The 24,839-nt window shown below is 35.8% G+C and overlaps 1 pseudogene; it reads right to left on the bottom strand.

Annotated features, from left to right (window-relative positions):
* Window positions 1-4,071: 4,071 nt before the first annotated feature.
* LOC118836921 overlaps window positions 4,072-24,839 on the bottom strand; it is a 30,196-nt pseudogene continuing 9,428 nt past the window's right edge.

Genomic DNA, 24,839 nt, shown 5'->3' with positions numbered 1-24,839 from the left:
ATGTTCTAATTGTGCTGGTCAATCTGGGAGGACTATTTCATTGAAACTTATTTTTTTCTTTGGTATTTTCAATACATTCCTCTAAAAAATAAAATATAAATATAAAAGATGAACAAAAAAGTATTAATAAAAATAAATGGATTTGTTCTGCAAAATTTGGATTCAGTCAGAAGCTGCACTTAAGGACCTAGCAGGCCATATGTGGCCTTAAGGCCACAGGTTCCCCACCCCTGCTCTAGCTATTTTAGTTATTCTTTGTTTCTTTAAAAAGCACTTTGTAATTGAGTCTATACTAAAGTCTTTTGTGTGCTTTGGTAGGTTGATCCCCAGATTCTTTATAAATTTTCACAGTTATTTGGAATGGGTTTTCCATTTTTATTTTTATTTATTCAGTTTTGTTATTATGTAGAAATACAGTTGATTTTTGAGGGTTTGTTTTGTAGCTTTCGTATCCTCTGAAGCTATTAATCGTCCCGATTAGTATCTTTGCTCATTCTCCAGGATTTTCTAAGTATACCATCACATCACAAATAGGGATAATTTTGCCTCCTCTTTACCTATATTTGTGCCTTTAGTTTCTTTCGCTTATTGCTGTTGCTAACACTTCCAGAACTGTGTCAAATAACAGTCGGGAGAATGGGCTTCCTTGCTTCACTCTCATATTTACTAGAAAAGGTGCTAATATATCCCCATTACATATGAAGCTTACTTTTGGTTTTAAAGGGATGCTTTTTTGTAATATTTAAAAAGGTCCTTCTATGCCTATACTTGTAGAGTTTTTGTATTAAAAAATGTAGTACTTTTGTGAAAGGTTTTTCCTGCATCTACTAAGATGATCATGTGGTTTTAGATGTTATTGTTTTTAAAATGGTTAATTATGTTGATTGTCTTCCCAATGTTGAATCATTCTGGCATCCCTGATATAAAACCCACTTGGTCTTAATGAATGATTTCTTAGATAAATCTCTGCTCTGTGTTGACAGGATCTTGTTTAAAATTTTCGAGTCAATGTTCATTAATGATATTGGCCTATAATTTTTCTTCTATGTTTTATCTTTCTCTGATTTAAGTATCAGGACTATATTTGTCTCATAAAAGGATTCCAGTTGGGTTCTTTCTTTCTCAATTTTTGAGGATAATTTGTGAAGTATGGTTATTAATTGTTCTTTAAAACTGATAGTATTCTCCTGTGAATTTGTCAAGAATAAGAGTTTTTTTTTCCTTTGATAGTCCTTTACAACTATATTTACTTCCTTTACTGAGATTGGGTTATTTAAGATCTCTATCTGATATTCTGATAGTTTGAGTATTGTATATTTTTGAAGATATTCCTCAATTTCTTTTGTGTTCTCAGTTTTGTGAGCATATAACTGTGCATCATTATACTCTGATTATTCTTTTTATTTCTTCCGGTTTTGTTGTGATTTAATCTGGCTCATTTGCTATTATATTGATTTGATTTTCTGCCCTCTTCTTTCTAATCTTATTCACTAAATTTTATCAATTATTTTAGCCTTTTCAAAGAACCAACTTTTAGTTTAATTATTATTTTTATGTTTTTTGTTTCCAGTTTATCTATTTCTCCTCTAATTTTTAATAACTTCTTTTTTGTTCTTATTTTAGGTTTGTTTTTTGGTTGGCTTTCTAAGTTTTTAGATGCATATTCAGTTCATTAATCTTCTTTTCCTGTTTCGTTAATATGTTTGTAGGGATATTATTTCCCCCCAAGAATTTCTTTAGCTGCATCCCAGAAATTTTGACATGTTGTTTCATCATTATAATTTTCTTTCACATAATGATGAATTGACACCTACTGTGGTGTCACTCAGCACTCCCTCTCCCACTGTCTTTTTACATTTGTTTGCAATATCTCTCTGCCCTAATATGTGGTCAGTGTTTGCAAGTTTCATGGGGCCCTAAAAAAAATCTGTGCATTCTTTTGCTGTCCCATTTAGGAGGTTCCAGAAGTTTGTTTATTTGTTTTTAACTTTAGTTACTCCAGCAATTTATTCAGTTCCATACTTTCCCTTTTGTTTATCTTTCTATTAGACTTATTCAAAAATGAAATATTGAGGAATATTGAAGTCTCCTGTTACTATTGTGTTATGATCTGTGTCTTCTTGTAGCTGAGATAATGTTTCCTTTACTAATTTGAATGCTAAGGTATTTGGAGTATGTAAGTTTATTACTGATACTGGTTTGTTGTCTATGGTTCCTTTCAGCATAATATAGTTTCCTTGTTTATTCTCAAATGGATGCCGAGTTTTTTTCTCTCAGGCTAAGTGAAATGCTGCACGATGTCCTCCTCATCCCCCAACACACAGAGAAAGGGAGAGAGAGAGAGAGAGAGAGAGAGAGAGAGAGAGAGAGAGAGAGAGAGAGAGAGAGAGAGAGAGAATCCTGTCTTACACTCCTTTTGTTCCTCAGTTCCCTGGCTCAGCACCCGCAGTTTTAAGAGCTGCACCAATGGTGCTATGAGGTTGATTTCTGTAGTTCCAAGGCTCTAGAAGGGGGGAAAGAGTAGGGTAGAGTGTGAAGTTGAGCTTTCCCTCTGTTCACCTGCTGTTTTGCAGAGATCTTTTGCAGCACAAAGTAGTCTGTCAAGGTTGGTACAAAGTCCTGAAGCTTGGATCCTAGATCTCCATGCACTCAAAAGAGAGAGAGAAGATTGAGATATGTGGTTGTATTTTGCTGCAAGCCTTTCTATCAGTAGCATGGTGCACTTTGAGGGAGAGAGTGCTGAGTGAGATCAATGTAGGCATCAATTGATGGGATTGAGGTTTGTTTGTTATTTTTAATTTAACCTTCTTTTTGATTCTGGGTGTCCTAGACCAGAAGTGTCAAACATGGGACCCAAACTAGATTAAAATGTACTTTCAGAAATATGTAAGAAATTAAAAATCCAATACAACATAGATAATATTGTTTTATGATTTTCTAAGGCAATATATGGCCTATAGGGATTGGTTTCTATTTGATTTTGAGTCTGTAGCATAGAGACAGTTGAATTTACTTTATCTTTAGCACATAATTTCTATTTTGGAGAGGTCTGAGAAATCATGGGGATTAGAAAAGATTTCTAGTCCTCTGTCTTGTTGATAATGTGCTACAACTCTTTATTTCTTTAAGGAGCATTTTGTAACTGAATATATACAAGTCTTTTGTGTGCTTTGGTAAATTGATCCCCAAATATTTTATGCATTTTGTAGTTATTTGGAATAAATTTTTTTCTGCTATTGTCTCTTAGATTTTGTTAATATTGTTATATAGAAATGATATTTTAAGGGTTAATTTGGTAGCCTACAACTTTGCCAAAGCCATTTATTGTCTAAATTAATGTCTTTGCTGATTCCCTAGGGTTTTCCAAGTATGCCATCATATCATCAGCAGAGAGGGATAGTTTTATCTCCTCTTTACCTAGAATTATGCCTTCAATTTCTTTCTCTTGTCTTATTGCTATTATTAGCATTTCTAGAACTATATCAAATAATAGTAGGGAGAATTGGCTTCCTTGCTTTACATCCACATTTATCAGAAAAGGGGTTTTTTTTGTTTTAGATAAATGATTTTTATGATATTAAAAAGGTCTCCCATGCCTATACTTTGTAGGATTTTTAGCATAAACTCATGTGTTATCTGTTGTCAAAGACTTTTTCTGTATCTATTGAGATAATCATGTCCTTCTGAGTGTTTTTGTTTTTAACATGATTAGTTATGTTGATTGTTTTCCCAGTTGAATCTTCCTCACCACCAAAAGAGGTCATGATGATGGGGCTCTTTTTCTATTTGCCCATTCTTTCAGCCCACTCCTTGATTTGATGTTAGCGTTGCGTTTTGCCACCTTTCTCGAAAGAGGGTCCAGGCTGGTACTTTTGCAGCTTTCTTGGGATACTGAGTGTTGTGTTGCTATAGGATCTTAGGAATAGGTTGGAGACCTGTAAGCTTTCAGTGCTTCCAAAGTGCTCTGATTCAGGGCAAAATCTGATTGCTGCCCCCATGGTGTGAGTTCTATAAGTTCTTAACTTTAGTTTTGGTCAGAAACAGTAGACTGCTGCAAGACTCAGGCCCTCTTCAGCCAGCCAGGAAGTTCTGCTGGTTCAGAGTAACAGAACTCCCCTTTTGTCCAGGATTCCTGTCTTGTTCATTCTTCTGCAGGCTGGTCTGGGTTCTGGAACTGAAATCCTCTTCTGTTCCTGGGGTCTGAGCCAAACCACTGCTGCTGATTTCTGAACCTCCTACTTTCTTGATATACCACTTGGGGCTTTCCTCTCTGGGAGTGACACCCACTCCTCAATCAGCATTGGATCTGTGACCCAGAACTAGGTAGTAAGTGACAGAGCTGCTCCAGTTGGCACCTGTCCCCACTGCAGTGCCCTAGTATGGGTCTGGGGGTGCCCATGCCCTGGTGCACAGACCTGGTGCACATGATTCCCTAGGCCTACCTGGGCTGGGCAAAAGACCCAGTGTGACTTTTTTTGGATTTCCCTTCAGAATTCTGTCTAGTGCATTTTCCAGATATGTTTGGAGAAGTTGTGGTAGGGAGCTAGCCCTGCACTACTTCCTGCTATTCCACCATCTTGGCTCTACCTTCCCAGCTCCATTTGAATCCCAATGGGCTTTAACAAAGCTTGGTTTTCCAGAGCTATGTTTCAAGAAGTCACAAATGAAAACTACATGAGACAAAAGGGTTCGTTGTCCCAGTTTAAAAAAAAAACAGACAATGATAGAATAAATAAGTAGGGAAGAAAAAAATCTAGCCTCCAAATCCCAAGATACCTTGTGAAGTATAAGTGGTCAAAATTTATATTCCTTTGGACAGACCACCCACATGTAAGGCTATGATTCCCCACATGGACAGAGGGAGAAAAGGAAAGGAAGGAGGAGATGGAAGAGGAGGAAGTAGCAGCATTGCCCAACTGGAAATGGCCAGTTGGGTCCCCAGGGGGCAGCTACTGCTATTTACCAACAACAACACCTCCCCAGCTATTCACTTACCAGAATGTTCTGTAATCTGCTCAGATTGCAGTCAAGAGAACTCACAGTAAAATAGATTAGGTTAACTCTTGGGACAAGGCAAAAAAGCTTGTGGCTTACATCAGAGCTTCCTGGTGACTCATCTTTCATTTCACAGGTTAAAAACTAACCAAATCTTCCCTATGAAATCAACATTCCTTATTGAATCATCCTTTTGCTCCAGTCATATAGTTTTTCATTTTGTGAGTTTTACCCTCTCAAACTCACATGCAAATAATTACCTGAGACACACTACCCTGCAGCGACCACCATTAATCAGTTCTCAGAATGGCCCTCCATCACAGTCTTTGTCCTTGAAAACCATTTTTAAAAAAATTTTTTTTGAATTTTTTTTCAGTCAACTGCAATCTACCTTCTCTCCCTGCCCTCCTCCAATTAAAAAAAAAGAAAGAAAAACAACCCCCCTTTTACAAACATGTGTAGTCAAGAAGAACAAATTCCTGCATTGGTCACATCCAGAATCAATCTACACTGAGACCACTACCTCTTTTAGTATGTTTAACATGTTTCATCATGAGTCCTCTGGAATCACGGTTGGGCATTGCTTTGATCAGAGTTCCTGCTGGTGCCTAACTCTTGGGATGCTTCTGAGGATCAAATGAAATAATATTTGTAAAGTGTTTAGCACAGTGCCTTGCATGTAGTAGGCACTTAGATGCTTCTTTTCTTCCTTCCTACATCTTTCACAGTTGTTTATGTTTATAATATTGTTGTTACCTGTGATAGATGATTTTAATTAGACCCCTATTTTATTCCAATCAGTATTAATCAGTTTAGTGTGATTCCATAGGGGTAGTGATTGCTAATAATCATTAGCATTGAACTTGTCTACCAATATACATTTAGTTAATCAGCTAAACTTTAAACTACAAGATTTTAAGTTCCCTTGCTTTTATAAAGTTCACTTGCTTAATCATAGGAAGCTAACTAGAGAACCTCTACCCTTTCTTCCTGCTGAGTAGAGGACCAAGCCCAGTGTGGTGGAGATGAGTCAATGGTATAGATAGTCCCCTAGCTATTTTTGTTGCCCCTCTATTCCTTGTCATCTCTCTATTGCCCTACATGGAGAGATGGCCATGAGCACTTGACCAACAAGTGACACTGTTTGCCAGCCTGTGGCCTGCCTATCTACTTACTGGCCCATGTGGCTGTTTTGAAATCTGTTTATCAGCCCCGTCCATGGGTCTGCTCATTGACTCAGCAGGACCTCTTGAAAGGTCAACTTAGGTCTGTTACATTCTACTCATAGGCAAAGTCAAGACATAGGTTTGTCAACCAATGGGATTCTGTATTTTATGTAGATATTCCTGGAGGGCCAAGGTCAAGATCTATCAATCAATGAGACTCTATATTTTTAGTTTGCTTCATCTGTATTGTCTAGGTATAAAGCACTATAAAACTAATGGCCTGGAGGAAGATGTGTGAGGAACATTAGGAAGATCCGAGGTCCCATTCATTAAAGTGGGCCATGTCACTTTAATAAATGGTTATTGACTCAGAGCTCTGCCACAATTTTGTGGCTCACATACTGTATAAATCATTTCCTTCAAACAGCAAATCATATTTTTTAAAAAATTAATTTATTTTAGTATTCATAATTTATTTCCATAAGATTTCGAGTTTCAAATTTTCTCTCTCTTCCTCCCCTCCCCGCTCCTCAAGACAGCATGCAATCTGATATAGGCTCTACTTATGCATTTATAGTAAATATATTTTCACATTAGTTATGATATAAAAAAGAGTTAGAAGTAATGGGAGGAAACATGAGAAAGAAGAAACAGAACAAAACAACAAAAGAAAAGGAGAGCAAATAGTAAGCTTCCATCTGCATTCAGATTCCAAAGTTCTTTCTCTGGATATGGATGGCATTCTCTATCATGAGTCTTTTGGAGTTGTCTTAGATCCCTTGCATTGCTGAGAAGAGGTAAGTCTATCAAAGTCAGTCATCACACAATGTGGTTGTTATTTGTACAGTGTTCTCCTGGTTCTGCTCATTTCACTCAACAACAATTCATATAAGGCTTCCCAGGTTTTTCTGAAGTCTGCCTGCTCATCATTTCTCATAGCACAATAGTATTCCATTCCATTACAAGTATACCACAACTTGTTCAGCCGTTCCCCAATTGATGGGCATCCCCTCAATTTCCAATTCTTTGTCACTACAAAAAGAGCTGCCATAAATATTTTTGTACATGTGAGTCCTTTTCCCATTTTTATTATCTCTTTGGGATACAGACCTAGGAGTGATATTACTGGGTCAAAGGGTATGTACAGTTTTATGGCCCTTTGGGCATAATTCCAAATTGCTCTCCAGAATGGTTGGATCAGTTCACAACTTTACCAACAATGCATTAGTGTTCCAATTTTCCCACATCTTCTCTAGCATTTATCATTTTCCTGTTTTGTCATGTTAGCCAATCTGATAGGTGTGATGTGATACCTCAGAGTTGTTTTGATTTGCATTTCTCTAATCAATAGTGATTTAGAGCATTTTTTCATATGACTATAGATAGCTTTAATTTCTTCCTCTGAAAACTGCCAGTTCATATCCTTTAATCATTTATAAATTAGGGAATGACTTGTATTCTTATTAATTTGACTCAGTTCTCTATATATTTTAGAAATGAGGCCTTTATCAGAGGCACTAGTTATAAAAATTCTTTCCAAGTTTTCTGCTTTCCTGCTAATCTTGGTTATATTGGCTTTGTGCAAAATCTTTTCAATTAAATGTAATCAAAATTATCCATTTTGCATGTTCTCTGTCTCTTCTTTGGTTATAAATTCTTCCATTCTCCATAAATCTGACTGGTAAACTATTACTTGCTCTCCCAGTTTGCTTATAGAATCAGCCTTTATATCTAAATCATGTACCCGTTTTGACTTTATTTTGGTATAGAGTGTAAGATGTTGGTCTATGCCTAGTTTCTGGCATACTATTTTCCATTTTTTTTTAGCAGGTTTTGTCAAACAGCGAGTTCTTATCCCAGAAGCTGGAGTCTTTGGGTTTATCAGTGAACCACATTCTGCATCAATTCATACAAGTCTTCCCAGGTTTCTCTGAAACCAACCCCTTCGTCCTTTTTGACAGCAAAGTAGTATTACATTTATGTACCATAACTTGGTCAGCCATTCCCCATTTGATGGGAATCTCCTCAATTTCCACATCTTCTCCTTACCCTGGCACCCTAGATGCATATCTTCTCCTCATTTTACGCTGGCAGAAGTGGATAGTCAGCCACAGACATCAATTGACATCAGAACCAGTTGACATCAAGTATTGCACCCTGCACAAATTTAGGACCGTTTGACTTGGTTTGAGACTTCTTCTCCTGGTGCACTGCGTCTCGCTGTGCTGGAATGCTGGACCCAGAATCCACAGATCTCTCTGTTTCTCTGTGCCACACTAGCTTGAAAAATGACTCATTGCATTTTTTCCCCCTTAGATTTCCCAATCAAGAATTGGTCTGGTACATTTTCTGGATCTGTTTGGAGTTGTAGAGTAGAACTTGGTTATTTGTCTTCCTTCTATTTAGCCATCTTAGCTCAGCCTCTCAAAACTGTTTACAGTGTCTTTTTATCACTTTTTAATAAATAAAAATTCTTTCTCTACCCTTTTAAACAAACAAACTGTTTGCATACAAATAAGACATCACCCCATATCCTTTACAAGGTGATCTAAATCTTTATATTCATGCCATCATTTATTTTCTGCCCCAAAGTGTTCAAAGCCATACAACTTTGTTTCTTTACACCCATTTTTAGTAGTTTGGAATTAAACCAAAGTTATTTTCCTAATTTTTTCCCAGACATCAACTTGTTCATCTATAAAAGAGGCAATACCTTACTTTTTTTATCAGTTGATTGAATAATTTTGTTAACTGCTGTGTTGGTGTGGCTCTGCTGCTCTTCAGTTGACCTCTCCTGAATCCCAGGTGGGTGGTGTGTTTCATCACGAGTCCTCTGGCCTAGTGATTGGTCTCTGTATTATTCAGTGTTCTTCATTCTTTCAAAGTTGTTTGTTTTTATAATGCTGTTGTTATTGTATTGATTGTTCTGCTGGTTCTGTTCATTTCATCCTGGATCATTTCAATCAAGTCTTCCCAGGTTTCTCTGAAACTGTCCCCTTTATCATTTCTTATAGAATAATAGTATTTCATCATATTCATGTACCAGAATTTGGTCAGCCATTCCCTAAATGATGAATACCTTCTTTGTTTCCATTTCTTTGCCAGCACAGAGCTGCTATAAATATTTTTGTACACATGGATCTTTTTCTTCTTTCTTTGATACATTTGGGTGTATAAATCTAGTAGTGGTTTATTACTATGTCAAAAGATAGACACAGTTTTGTGAGTTTGGGGGCATAGTTCCAAAATGCTTTCCAGAATGGCTAGAATAGTTCACGGTTCTACCAACAGTGCATTAAGATATCTATTTTCCTGTGGGCTTTCCAACATTTGTTATTTTATTTTATTTTATTACAATTTTACCAATCCGATGGATGTGAGGTGGAATCTCAGAGTTACTTAAATTTACATTACCATAATTATTAGTGATTTGGAGCAGGGCCGTCATGCACTCAGCCTTCGGGTTGCATGCAGTCCACAACACTCCCAAACAAAATTAAAATGTAATTGGGAAATAGTTAATAAAATTAATTTTTAAAATACAGTAAAACATAGATAAAATCAATATGCAGTCTGTGGGATCCTTAGGTATGGATGAGTGGTCTCTGTTTCTATATGAGTTTGACACCACTCTTTTGAAACATTTTTCATATGGCTATTGATAACTTGGGTCTCTTCATGTGAAAATTGCTTATTCATACCCTTTTATCATTTTCAATGAGGAATGGGTCTTATTTTTATAAATTTATATATGTATATATCTATATTTATATCTGTATCTTAGAAATGAGATCTTTGTCGGAGAAACTTGATGCAAAGATTTTTTTCTCAGTTCCCTGCTTCTCTTCTAATGTTAGTTGCATTGGTTTTGTTTGTACAAAAATTTTTCATTTCAAGTCATCAAAATTGTCCTTCTCTGAATTTTACCTTCTGTGATTGTTTTTATCCCTTTTTTGGTCATGAACACATCCTTATCCATAAATCTGAAAGGCAATTTCTTTGTTGTTCCTCTAATTTGTTTATGATGTCCCCCTTTATTTCTAAGTTATATACTCATTTGGAACTTATCTTGGTATAGAGAATGAGATGTCAGACTACTTTCTAGTTTTACCAACAGTTTTTTTAATCAAATAGTAAGTTTTTGCCCCAGTAGCTTGGATCATGAGATCATGAAAGGTATATATTATATACCTAATCTTTTCTGTTGATACAACCTCTTTATTTTCTAGCCAGTACCAAATGATTTTGGAGCTATAGTGTGGGACCTCATATTGGTAGACCTACTTCCTTCCCATTTTGTCTATTCTTTCTCTTTAAATTTAAACCTTTCGTTTCACTAGATGAATTTATGTTTTCTTTTCCTAGCTCCATAAAGTAATCCTCAAGAAGAATGAAGACCGAGAATAGAGTCAGCATCAACAAACTTTTATTAAGCACCTATATGCCAGGCACAGTGCTAAGCACTAGGGATACAAAGAGAGGCATAAGAAAATCCCTGCCCTCAAAGGAACTCACAATATAACAGGCCATTAGATTTAGTAATTAAGAGATAATTAGCAACTTTAGAAAAATTTCCAGTTAAAAATTTAGAAGAAGAATTTCCAGTTAAAAATATATGAATATAGGACTATAACTGGTGTGGATTGGTGATCAAATGATGGTTTTTTTGAGGATGGGGGAAACATGGTAATATATTGGGCAGTAGGAAAGCAGCCAGTAAATAGGAATTGATAGAAGATTAGCGAGAGAATAGGGATGTTAAAGGTTAGAAATCTGCTGGAGAAGTGTCTATCTCATCTCCTGTGATTGGCTGTATTCCTTGTTTGTCCAAGAGTTCTTCCCATAGGGCTGAGCCATAAATATATCTCCTTCTCTGCTCCTCTAATTTCTTTCTGATATGATTTCTTTATCTAGAACATGTATATGTTTGGAGCACATAGTGGTAAATGCTATGAGATGTTGATTTCTCTCAGAATGCTTTCCAATTTTCCCAGCAGTTTTTGTTGAATAGTGAAGCCTTACCCCAGTAATTGGTATCCTTGGGTTTATCTAACACTATGCTGCTATGCTGAACCGCTTCTGTATGTACCTAGTATGTCCCACTGACCATCTTTTCTAGTTTTTTTTTTTAACCAGTATCAGATAGTTTTGAATGTCGCTGTTTGTGTAGATAGTTTGAGATTTGGTATTGCTAGATCCTTTTCCTTTCCATTGGAAGAAAAAAATTTAACCTGAGTGTTCACCTTTCAAAAAAGAACATTTCCTTATGCAAAATAAAACAGAAAAAGAGAGGATTATATATTAAACTGCACATCTCTGTTATACATACAGCTTAATTTGATAAATATTTTCTTTTAAAAATTATTTTCCTTAATTACATATAAATGAAAATTTTTAACATTTATTTGTTTTTATTTTTTTGACTTCTTTATTCTCTCACTCCCCTGTCCTGTCCTTTAGAAGGCAAGCAGTTTGAGTTGAAACCAGGAAGATCCACAGAGTGGAGTGAGCTGAGAATCTAGTTTCTGCCCTCTATAAAAGAAGTCTGAGAGAGGTGGTGTCAATCAAGGCTTGAGTTAGCATCCTGGTGATGAGTTTATCCTAGCAGGAGTGTCTTGTTCCATGGAGTTGAAACTAGGCAGGGCAGCAGATGCAAAGTGGAGTTATTTTGAATGGAATCTATATTTCTAATTCCTTTTGCTTATGTTTTATGGTAACATGTATACCTTACATATTAATACCAAAAGAAAACCAGTCATAGTTACCCTTTATTATTTACAAAGTATCCAGTCAAGAAATTATACAAAAGTATGAACTTTTGAGATCTTTTACAACAAATGGGCACAACACAATCATTAGGTACTTCTGTAGTATTTTTAGAAAGTGCACTGAAATGAGAGAAGGCAAGAAGTCATGAATACTTAAAGCCTTTGGCTACTGTGATTAAATATTAGTACTCAAACAGCTCAACCAAATATATTTTGTGAAGATAAGCAAAAAAAGAATCACTTTTTAATTTAATATTATAGCTGCAGTACATGAGAAAAGACAACCTGCTTGGGCTGATGCTTTTGCAAACTAACACTTTGGAAAGATCAGTTTCTGGGGCAATTGTCTTAATTAGATTTTATATTTCCTTGAATTTTAGATGGTCTTTGTCCTCTAAGAGTTGTAGCTGTACTACCTCATTTGTAGTAACTGTAATTCCAGTTCGAGCAAGAAGCTCAAGGCAAACATCTTATCTGGCATAATTTTTAATGAATACAATGTGAACATCTGCGTCTCAGCCAACCAATTCCACTGATATTTGCTACATGCACTCATGAGTTTCTACTCCAAATAAGACAACTCTAAGGATTACTGAAATTTCTTCTAATGCAGCTTCTCCTTCTGGTAGTATTGTTGATAATTTCATCTTTGGAAATACAAGTTTAAAATCTGTTAATTTCTTATACTATGCTGCTCAAGGCTTTTGTAACTGTTCAGTTACAGTAAGTAGGACTTTCTAAATGTGTGCCTTTGTAACAATATTTGTCCTATACCAATGATATCACTGAAACACTCCATGGCTGGTCTGAATCTTTCTTGCATATCACAGCAGTAAACAAACAAACAAAGACATAAATTAATACAGTGCTTGAAGGTATAAAGTTTCCCAGTGTGGTGAGTTTGATCAAGTGAACCAGGAACACATTGTTGCAGTTACACTCCAGAATTCCCTCGGGCAGGTCAATATGCTGGTCCCACTCATTGGAAAGAGTGTGTATAGTGTGTATAGTGCCATAAATGTGTATCTGGTTATCATACAGGCACAGGTTTATTTTGTATCTTGCTATTTTATTGACGTTACTACTTGTTAGAGTTTTCTGAACCAAATCATTAGCAAAAAGCAATTATTTCTTCTTTGTCTGTCCCTCAATTTATTTTTCTTGTCTTATTGCTATAGCTAACATTTTTATAGCTATATTCAAAAATAGTGGTAACAATGGGCCCCCCCCCAATTTACCCCTGATCTTACTTGGAAAAAGCACCTAACATTTTCTTTATTATAGATGTTGGCTCTTGTTTTTGGACAGTTATTATTGATCATATTAAGGAAAGGTACATTTATTCCTATGTTTCCTACTATTTTTAAAATAAAAGGATATTGTATTTTGCCCAGAGATTTTCTAAATCTGATATATTTCTGATTTTTCTTTGTTTTGTTATTAACATGGTCTAGTCTGTTTTCCTATTGTTGAAACAGCTCTGCACTTCTAATATAAATCCAACCTATTCATAGTACATAATCTTTTAAATGTGTTGCTGTAGAGCAATGGTATTATACTTAAATAGAAACAGGAGCCCTAATCTATACATAAGGATCCTTGGGGACTGCATATTGACTTAGTTTTTAAATGTAATGTTTATCTATGTTTTATTGTATTTTTACTTATTTTGTTACATATTTCCCAATTACATTTTAATTTCTTTGGGGCTGCATTTTGGCGTATTGTGAGTTGCATGTGGCCATGTTTGACACTTCTGCTGTAGACCTTCTCCTTGTAAATACTTTATATAAAATTGGAGTTAAATGTTCTTTAAGCCTTTAATAGAATTCCTTTGCATATTCTTTTAGTCCTAGAGTTTTTTATTTGAAAGTTCATTTATGGCTAGTTTGACTTCTTTTTCTGAGATTTACATTTTTCTTTCTTTTTACTTGGGCACTTAAAAATATTATCATTTAGGGGGGTGGAGCCAAGATGGCAGCTGGAAAGCAGGGATTTGCGTGAGCTCCCCACCAGGTCCCTCCAAAAACCTATAAAAATGACTCTGAACAAATTCTAGAACTGCAGAACCCACAAAATAGCAGAGGGAAGCAGGGCTTCAGCCCAGGACAGCCTGGATGGTCACTGGGTGAGGTCTATCCCGCATGGAGCTGGGAGCAAGAGGGGAGTGGAGCCCAGTGTGGGTGGCAGCAGGACCAACCAGACCATGAGCTGGGTGGAACAGGCCCTAGTGCCCTGAATCAGTGAGCTGTGGCAGGTACCAGACTTCTCAAAACACAAACAGCAAAGACAACAGAGAAGGTTAGTTGGAAAAGCTGTGGGGGACAGAGTGAAAGGAGTTCGCGGTTCGGCCACCACTCTGGGGGCAGCAGGGGTGGTGCAGCTACAGAACTACAGCTGCAGTTGCTTCTGGCCCCAGGCACACCTGGTGGGAGGAATTAAGTGGCTGATCAGAGCTGGAGTGCAGAGTCTGCTGAAGATCTGAGTCAGGTCCAGGTTGGTGGTTCTTGGGGGAGGAGGAGTGCTGGTATGGCAGAGCTGGCTGTATAGAAATAGCTCTGAAAATAACAGTGCATCCCCTCAAGCTTGGAACAAAATACTCTTTACTCTACAAGCAGTCATACCCTGATGAAAAACTCAAGGGTCAAGTAAGTTGGCTGGGAACACGGCCAGGCAGTGAAAATGGACTCAGATTCAGTCTCAGACTTTGGAATCTTTCTTTGGTGACAAAGAAGACCAAAACATACAACCAGAAGAAGTCAACAAAGTCAAAGAGCCTACATCAAAAGCCTCCAAGAAAAACATGAACTGGTCTCAGGCCATGGAAGAGCTCAAAAAGGATTTGGAAAAGCAAGTTAGAGAAGTAGAGGAAAAATTGGGAAGAGAAATGAGAAGGATGTGAGAAAACCATGAAAAACAAGTCAATGACTTGCTAAAGGAGACCCAAAAAACACAGAAAAAATACTGAAGAAAACAACACCTTAAAAATAGACTAACTCAAATGGCAAAAGAACTCCAAAAAGCCAATGAGGAGAAGAATGTCTTGGAAGGCAGAATTACCCAAATGGAAAAGGAGGTCCAAAAGACCACTGAAGAAAATACTACCTTAAAAATGAGATTGGAGCAAGTGGAAGCTAGTGACTTGATGAGAAATCAAGATATTATAAAACAGAAACAAAGGAATGAAAAAGTGGAAGATAATGTGAAATATCTCATTGGAAAAACCATTGACCTGGAAAATGGATCCAGGAGAGATAATTTAAAAATTATTAGACTACCTGAAAGCCATGATCAAAAAAAGAGCCTAGACATCATCTTTCAAGAAATTATCAAGTAGAACTGCCCTGATATTCTAGAGCCAGAGGGTAAAATAGAAATTGAAAGAATCCACAGATTGCCTCCTCAAATAGTTCCCAAAAAGAAAACTCCTAGGAATATTGTCACCAAATTCCAGAGCTCCCAGATCAAGGAGAAAATACTGCAAGCAGCCAGAAAGAAACAATTTGAGTATTGTGGAAACACAATCAGAATAATACAAGATCTAGTGGCTTCTACATTAAGGGATCGAACGGCTTGGAATATGATATTCTGGAGGTCAATGGAGCTAGGATTAAAATCAAGAATCACCTACCCAGCAAAACTGAGTATCATGCTCCAAGGCAAAATACGGATTTTCAATGAAATAGAGGACTTTCAAGCTTTCTCAGTGAAAAGACCAGAGCTGAATAGAAAATTTGACTTTCAAACACAAGAATCAAGAGAAGCATGAAAAGATAAACAAGAAAGAGAAATCCAAGGGACTTACTAAAGTTGGACTGTTTTGTTTACATTCCTACATGAAAAGATGATGTGTATGATTCATGAGACCTCAGTATCATAGTAGCTGAAAGAAATATGCATACATATGTGTGTATGTGTATATATACATGTGTGTGTGTCTATGTATTTAACTGTGATTCTGGAAAACTAAAAATTCCCAAGGGATTCTTATTTCTTCTCCTCTAGTAGAATGTAAGCATGTATCATTGTAGAGCTTTTTCCACATTGCTCAAATGTATTTATCTTTCTAGGTTTTTCTTGGCTTCTTTGTTTGCATTTCAAAGATTCTACTAAGCTATGGACTCTTCATCAAGAATACTTGAAAAACTTGTATTCTATTAAAGCTCTATTTTTTATCCTTTAGGAATAAACCAAGCTTTTAAGGGTAAGCTATAATTAGTTGTCAGTCTTTGTCTTTTGCCTTTTAGAATATAGTACTCCAAGATTTCTCTCTTTTATAGTCATAGTTGCCATTTCTTGTTTGATCCTAACTGTTGTTCCTTTGTATTTGAACTCTTTCCTTTTGGATGCTTATTGCATTTTTTCTTTGCCCTGAAAGCTTTATGTTTTGGCTATGATATTCCTGGGAGTTTTCATTTTGGGTTTTCTTTCAGGAAGTGATTGGTGAATTCTTTCTATTATACAGTTCACAATAGAAATTTAAGCTTTGATAGCCTACTACTGCAATAAGTCTCTTGGGATACTTTGTCGATTTGGGCAGTTTTCATTTATGACTTCTTGAAATATGGCATCCAGGCCTTTTTTTGTCATGGTTTTCATGGATTCCAATAATTCTTAAATTATTGTTTCTTGACTTTCTTTCCAGGTCAGTTGTTTTTGGTAGTAGATATCTTACATTACTTCTATTTTTTCAGTCTTTAGATTTTGTTGTAGTATTTCTTGTTGTCTCATAGAGTCAATGATTTCAATTTGTTGCATTCTAATTGTCAGGGATTCCATTATTTACTATACTGAAGTGTTTATTTTCCTTTTGAAAGGTTGCAAGTGCATCCATATTGTCTAGGTACAGAGTGCTGTGTTCAAATTCCTTAGGGATGGTCTCACGTCAGAGTGCTACAAATGACCCATTCCCATATCAGTGTCAGAGAGCTGTGTGTTTCCAACTGCTCTAGGATTTCCATCTTGGAGCATTATGATTTTCCTGTTTCCCAATATATAGGGCTACAGGCTCCATGTGTCCTTGGAACATTTCTGGTCCAATATGGAAGATTTCCAAATGTTTCACTTTCCCCAAATTTTTTGACTGAATCCCTTCCTTAAGTTTGTGTAGACTTCTGATTATCCTCTTAGGTAGACTTGGATTTGGCCTATACTTTCTCTTTGGATTGCTTGATCATTATTTGGTTTGGTGATTTAAAATTTTTTTTACTGGAATACTGCTGTGAGTGGTAGGCTGTTCTGCCCCCAGTTCATTCTGCCACCATAATCAGAAGTCCTCTTGTATATGCATTTGAAATATTCTACCCAGTTTTGGTATTTTTCTTGGAAAATGCTGGAAGTCCTTTATTCTGTTAAAGGTTGACTTTTTTATACCTTAGATTTGTATATATCTTTGCAAGGTTAGTTTTTCTTGGTTGTAAGCTTTTATCTTTTGCCCGGTGGGATATTATATTCCATCCTGACCTTATTGTTCATCCTTCATTTTGTAATAGGACCAGTGACATCATGAGGTAATGTCTTGACTTGCATGTGAATTGGATTTAAGTGAGGCAGAGTTGCACAAAGTCATCAGCCTCACTCTCTCTTCCAGAGTCATAGAGGTCCAGTGACAGGTGAAAAAGTCAGGATGGCTGGTGATGGCATGGGATGCAGTGAATGTCCTTGGTGTCCTTTGATGCCTAACCAATCTCTAAGCACTCCACAGTGCCTGCTTTAGCCACTTTCATGGCTACTGGAAAAAAATTGTTCTTATCCACACATCCATTCTGCCAGGAGAAGTCTTAACATGATTGGAGTAGATACCCCCCTGTTATCAAGGTGACATCATGACAAGTCTCCCCTTAGTGAAGACCACCAAGTAGTTTAGAGTGGCAACATGCGTTAGTTTTTGTTTTACTTTTTTTTTCTGGAATAAGTATTTTTATTCTCTTCCCATCTTCCCTTTACCCCACTGGAAAAAAACAAAAAACAAAAGCAAAACCTTTGTATGAATTATGCGTAGTCATGCAAAACAAACGCCCACATTAGCCATGCAAAAATGTCTCATTCTGCATATTGAGGCCATCATCTCTCTGTCAGGAGGTGGACAGTATGTTTCATCATGAGTACTATAGAATCACAGTTGATCACTGAACTGATCAAAGTTTTTCAATCTTTCGGGATTGTTTGTCTTAATAATATTGTTGCTGCAGTATAAATTATTCTCCCAGTTCTGCTCATTCCACTCTATATGGATTCATACAAATCTTCTCAAGTTCCTCTAAAACTATTACCTTTTGTCATTTCTTATGGCACAATGATGTTCCATCTAATTTCTATAACAATTTGTTCACCATTACCCAATTTATAGGCACCCCCTTTGTTTCCAGTTCTTTGCTGCCACAAAGAATTATTGCATATATTTTAGTACCTAAGGGTCCTTTTCCTCTTTCTTTGAGCTCTTTGGGGATACAGATAGACCTGGTTGTATTGTAGTATTGTTATGTCAAAGGATAGCTACAATTTATTTTATTTTTAGTTTGAAGTTACCTCCTCCCTATCTTTCCCCCATCTATTGATAAGGCAAGAAAAATAAAACTCATTATAAATATATAAACACACACAATTTCTATAGTAGTCATCTTCCAAGAAAAAAAAAGAAATAGAATATGTGCTTCATTATGCACTCTGAGTCTATCAGTTCACTTTCTGGAAGTGGAAAGCATGTTTCCTTATAAGTCCTTTGGAATTATGTGTATGATCAGAGTGACTAAGTCTTTCAGAGTTTATTATCTTTACAATATTGCTGTTACTATATAAATTGTTTTTCTGGTTCTATTCACTTCACTTTGCATCAGTTCATACAAATCTTACCAGGATTTTCTGAAATCATCTCCTTCATTGTTAATAGCACAACAGTCCCTCACATTCAAATACCATAACTTGTTCAACTAATCTCCAATTTCTGGGGAAGGCCTCAATTTCCAATTCTTTGCTACCACAAAAAGAACTGATATAACATATAAACCTTTACTCTTTCTTTGAGCTCATTGTGGTGTAGGCCTGGTAGCAGTAATATCAGGTCAAAGAGTATATGTACAGTTTAATAGCTTTATGGGCATAATTCCAAATTGCTTTCCAGAATGGTTGGACTAGTTCACAGCTCCAACAACAGTGCATTAGTGTACTTATGTTCCCACATCTGCTCTAGCATTTGTCATTTTCCCTTTTTGTTAGCCAATTTGATGGGTGTGAGGTTGCACATCAAAGTTGTTTTAATTTGCACTTGTCTAATTATTTGTGATTTAGAACATTTGTTTAAAATATGGCCATTGATTGATTTATGAAAACTGTCTATTCATAGCCTTTGACCATTTATAAATTGGGGAATGCCTTTTATTCTTATAAGTTTGATTCAATTCTCTATATATTTTAGAAATGAGACCTTAATCAGAGCAAGTTGCTGTGAAGATTTTTCTCAGTTTCTTCCTTTTCTTCTAGTTTTAGCTGAATTGGATTTGTTTGTGCAAAAGCTTTTAAATTTCATATGATCAAAATTATCCATTTTACCTACTGTGAGCATCTCTATCTCATGTTTGGTCATGAACTCTTCCCTGAAACATAGATCTGACAGGTAATTTTTTCCATGCTCCATTAATTTGCTTATGATATCTTTCTTTATGCCTAATTCATGTACCTATTTGAACTTATCTTGGTATATGGTATGAGAAGTTGGTCTATGCCTAGTTTTTGCCAGATTATTTTCCATTTTTCCCAAATAGTGAATTCTTGACCTAATAGCTGGGACCTTTGGATTTATCAAACACTAGGTTACTGTGCTCATTTGCTTCTATATATCAGGTACCTAATCTGTTCTGCAGATCAATCTCTATTTCTTTTTTTTAATTTAATCTACTTTATTACAATTTTCTCAATTACTTTCTTGAATCTAATAATCCATAAAACAATAAATCAAGCATTGATTTGTAGATTCAAGGTGTAAATACTCACACTCAAAAGTTGACAATTGGCTCATGAGAGCTGGTTAAAGCAGGATTCTAGCACATCATTGTATATATGTTGTGTCCCTGTTTCAACAATCTCTATTTCTTATTCAGTACCTAATTGTTTTGACAGTTATAGCCTTGTAGTTTAGTTTGAGATCTGGTAGTGCTAGTCCTCCTTCCTTCCCATTTTAATCCATTATTTCTTTTCAATTGCTTTGTCTAAGATAGGGTTATTTAAGTATTCTAATTCCTGTCTTTTTAATCTAGGCAACTTATATTTTTGTAAATATTCATCTGTTTCATTTAGACTGTAAGTTTTATTAGCATATAGTTAGGCAAAATATCTCTTAAAATTGCTTTTATTTCATCTTTATTGGTTGTGAATTTACCCTTTCTATTTTGATACAGGTAATTTGGTCTTCTTTTTTCCTTTTTTAAACCTAACTAGCCAATGACTAATCTATTTTATCCCTCCCCCCACCAAAAAAAAAACACAGCCAGATCCTACAGTGGAGTTTTTTTAACTTTCAATTTTCATTTCTTCTTTAATTTTCAGGATTTATCTTTTGGTGTTTAATTGGGGGGGGGTTGTTAATTTGTTGTTTTTCTAGTTTTATTTAAGGGCAGCTAAGTGGCACAGTGGACAGAGTGCCAGGTCTGGAGTCAGGAAGACCCAAGTTCAAATGTGGCCTCAGACACTTATGAGCTTTGTGACTCTGAGCAAGTCATTTAACCCTGTTTGCCTCAGTTTCCTTATCTGTAAAATGAGCTGAAGGAGGAAATAGCAAACTATTCCAGGATCTTTAGCCAGAAAACCCTAAATGGAGTCACAAAGATTTGGGAATAACAACAACAAACAACAACAACCAGTTTTATATAGGTGCACACCCACTTCATTGTTCTACTTGGTCTCTTTTTTAAATTTTTTAGATTTTTTAATTTTTAGTTTACAACACTCAGTTCCACCAGTTTTTGAGTTCCAAATTTTCTTCCCCTCCCCTTTCCCCCACCAAGTCGGCATGGAATCCGATATATGTTCTACATATACCTTCACATTAAACCCATTTACACAATAGGCAAATTGTAAAGAAGAATAATGACCAATGTAATGAATGATGAGAAAGAAGAAACAAAACCAAAAAAGAAGAGAGGAGAAAAAAGAGAGAGAGAGCAAATAGTTTGCTTCAATCTGCATTCAGATTCAGTAATTCTTTCTCTGGATGTAGATAGCTCTTTCCATCATGAGTCCTTTAGAGTTGTCTTTGAACCTTGTATTGCTGAGAGGAGCCAAGTCTATCAAAGTTAGTCATCACAGAAGCAATATGTCTGTGGTTGTGTACAATGTTCTCCTGGTTCTGCTCCCCTCACTCAACATCATATTATTTAGGTGTTTCCAGGTTATTATGGAGTCCAAATGTTCCCCATTCTTATAGCGCAATAGTATTCCATTGCATTCATATACAACAACTTGTTTAGCCATTCCCCAATGGGTGGGCATCGCCATGATTTCCAATTCTTTGCTACCACCAGAAGAGCTGCTATAAATATTTTTGTACATATGGGCCCTTTTCCCTCTTGAGTGATCTCTGGGATATAGACCTAGAAGTGGTATTGCTGGGTCAAAGGGTAGGCACATTTTTATATCCCTTTGGGTATAGTTCCAATTCCTCTCTAGAATGACTGGTCAGTTCACAACTCCACCAACAATGTTAACAATGTTCTAATTTTCCCACATCCTCTCCAGCATTTATCATTTTCCTGTTTTGTCATGTTAGCCAATCTGACAGGAGAGACATGGTAACTAAGAGTTGTTTTGATTTGCATTTCTCTAATCAATAGTGATTCAGAGCATTTTTTCATATGCCTATAGATATCTTTAATTTCTTCCTCTGAAAACTGCCTGTTCATATTCTTTGACCATTTCTCAATTGGGGAATGACTTGTATTCCTATAAATTTGGCTCAGTTCCCAGTGTATTTTAGATATGAGGCCTTTATCAGAGACACTGGTTGTAAAGATTTTCTCCCAGTTTTCTACTTTTCTCCTAATCTTTGTTGCATTGGCTTTGTTTATACAAAACTTTTCAATTTAACATAATCAAAATTATCCATTTTGCATTTTGTAATGCTTTCTATCTCTTGTTGTGTCATGAATTCTTTTCTTTTCCATAAATCTTACAGGTAAACAATTCCTTGCTCCCCCAAATTGCTTATAATATCAGCCTTTATTCCTAAATCATGAACCCATTTTGACTTTATTTTGGTATATGGTATAAGATTTTGGACTATGCCCATTTTCTGCCATACCATTTTCCGATTTTCCCAGCAGTTTTTGTGAAATAGTGAACCTTAGCCCAGAAGCTGGATTCTCTGGGTTTATCCAAGAGTAGATTGCTACTTGATTCTCTAGGATTCTCTAAGTAAATCATCATATCATCTGTAAAGAGTGATAACTTAGTTTCTTCTTTGCCTATTCTAATTCCTTCGATTTCTTTTTCTTCTTTTATTGCTAAAGCTGACATTTCTAGTACCAAATTGAATAATAGGGGTGATAATGGACATCCTTATTTCACCCCTGATCTTATTGGGAATGGATCTAGCTTATCCCCATTACTTATAATGCTTGATGATGGTTTTAGGTAGATGCTACTTATAATTTTAGGGAAGACTCCGTTTATTCCTATGCTTTCTAGTGTTTTTAATAGAAATGGATGTTGTATTTTGTCAAAAGCTTTTTCTACATCTATTGAGATAATCATATGGTTTCTGCTAGTTTTGTTGTTGATATGATCAATGATGCTGATAGTTTTCCTAATATTGAACCAGCCTTGCATTCCTGGAATAAATCCTACCTGGTCAAAGTGTGTTATTCTTGTGATAAGTTGCTGTAATCTTTTTGTTAGTATTTTCTTTTTAAATTTTTGCATCAATATTCATTAGGGAAATTGGTCTATGATTTTATTTCTCGGTTTTGACTCTTCCTGGTTTAGGTATTAGTACCATACCTGTGTCATAAAAAGAATTTGGTAGGACTCCTTCTTCACCTATTTTCCCAAATAGTCTATAAAGTATAGGAATTAATTGTTTTTTAAATGTTTGATAGAATTCACATGTAAAACCATCTGGCCCTGGAGATTTTTTCCTACAGAGTTCACTGATGGCTTGCTCAATTTCTTTTTCTGAGATGGGGTTATTTAGGTATTTTACTTCCTCTTTTGTTAACCTGGGAAATTTATATTTTTGTAAATATTCATTCATTTCCCTCAGGTTGTCACATTTATGGACATATAATTGGGCAAAATAATTCCTAATTACTGTTTTAATTTCTTCTACATTGGAAGTGAATGCACTCTTTTCATTTTTGATATGGGTAATTTGGTTTTATTCCTTTTTTAAATCAAATTGATCAAAGGTTTATTGATTTTATTGTTTTTTTTTCATAAAACCAGCTCTTAGTTTTGTTTATTAGTTCAATAGTTTTCTTGATTTCAGTTTTATTAATCTGTCCTTTGGTTTTAGGTATTTCTAATTTGGTATTTAATTGGGCATTTTCATTTTCTTCTTTTTGTAGCTTTTTCAGTTGCATGCCCATTTCATTGATCTCCTTTTTATCTATTTTATTCATGTAAGCATTTAGATATATAAAACTTTCCCTAAGAACTGCTTTTGCTGTATCCCATAAGTTTTGGTATGTTGTCTCATTATTGTCATTCTCTTGAATGAAGTTATTAATTGTTTCTATGATTTGTTCTTTGACCTGCTCATTCTTTAGGACTAAATTAGTTTCCAATTAATTTTTAGCTTATCTATCCATGGTCTTTTATTACAAATAAGTTTAATTGGATCATGATCTGAAAAGGCTGCAATGACTATTTCTGCCTTTCTGCACTGTATTGTGAGGTTTTATGCCCTAGTACATAGTCAGTTTTTGAGTATGTGCCATGTACCACTGAGGAAAAAGGTATATTCCTTTTTATCCCCATTCAGTTTTCTCCAGAGTTCTATCATATCTACCTTTTCTAAAATTTTATTCACCTCCTTAACTTCTGTCTTGTTTATTTTGAGGTTAAATTCATCAAGTTCAGAGAGGGGAAGGTTGAGGTCCCCCACTAGTATAGTTTTGCTGTCTTTTTCTTCCTGTAATGCCCTAACTTCTCCTCTAAGAATTTGTATGCTATACCACTTGGTGCATATATATTAAGTAATGATATTGTTTCATTGGTGAAATGGAAATGGTGCCTTTTAGCTGGATATAGTGTCCTTCCTTATCTCTTTTAGTTAGATCTATCTTTGCTTTTGCTTTGTCTGAGATTTGGATTGCTACCCCTGCTTTTTTTTAACCTTAGCTGAAGGATAATGTATTCGATTCCAGCTTTTTACCTTTACCCTGTGTGTATCCCCCTGTTTCAAATGTGTTTCTTGTAAACAACATATTATAGGATTATGGTTTTTAATCCATTCTGCTATCCACCTCCATTTTATGGGAGAGTTCATCCCATTCACATTCACAGTTACGATTACTGTCTGTGTCTTTTTCTCCATCCTACTTCCCCCTACCATTTGTGCTTTTATTTCTCCCTTCTTCCTTATACTCCTCAAAAGAGTTTTGCTTTTGACCACCATCTTCCTCAATTTTTCCTCCCTAATGACACCCCTCCCTTATCTTTTCCTTTTCCCCTTGCTACCTCTTCCCTCTTTTCTATCCACTCCCCCCTTTTCTTTCCCTTTTCCTCTCCTACTGCCTGTAGGACAGATTTGATTTCTATACTTATCAGAGTATGTTGTTCCCTCCTTGAACCAAATCCAATGAGGGTAAAGCTCATTCACTGCTTTTCTCTCTCCTGTCTTTCCCTCTATGTTTTTGTGCCTCTTCATGTGGCATGTTTTACCCTTTTCTGTCTCCTCCTTACCTCTTCTCCCAGAACA

The sequence above is a fragment of the Trichosurus vulpecula genome, chromosome 2, assembly GCF_011100635.1.
Source record: "Trichosurus vulpecula isolate mTriVul1 chromosome 2, mTriVul1.pri, whole genome shotgun sequence".
NCBI lineage: Eukaryota > Metazoa > Chordata > Mammalia > Diprotodontia > Phalangeridae > Trichosurus > Trichosurus vulpecula.
The sequence above is the reverse complement of the archived record's forward strand: the minus strand, read 5'-3'. Positions and strand labels throughout refer to the sequence as shown.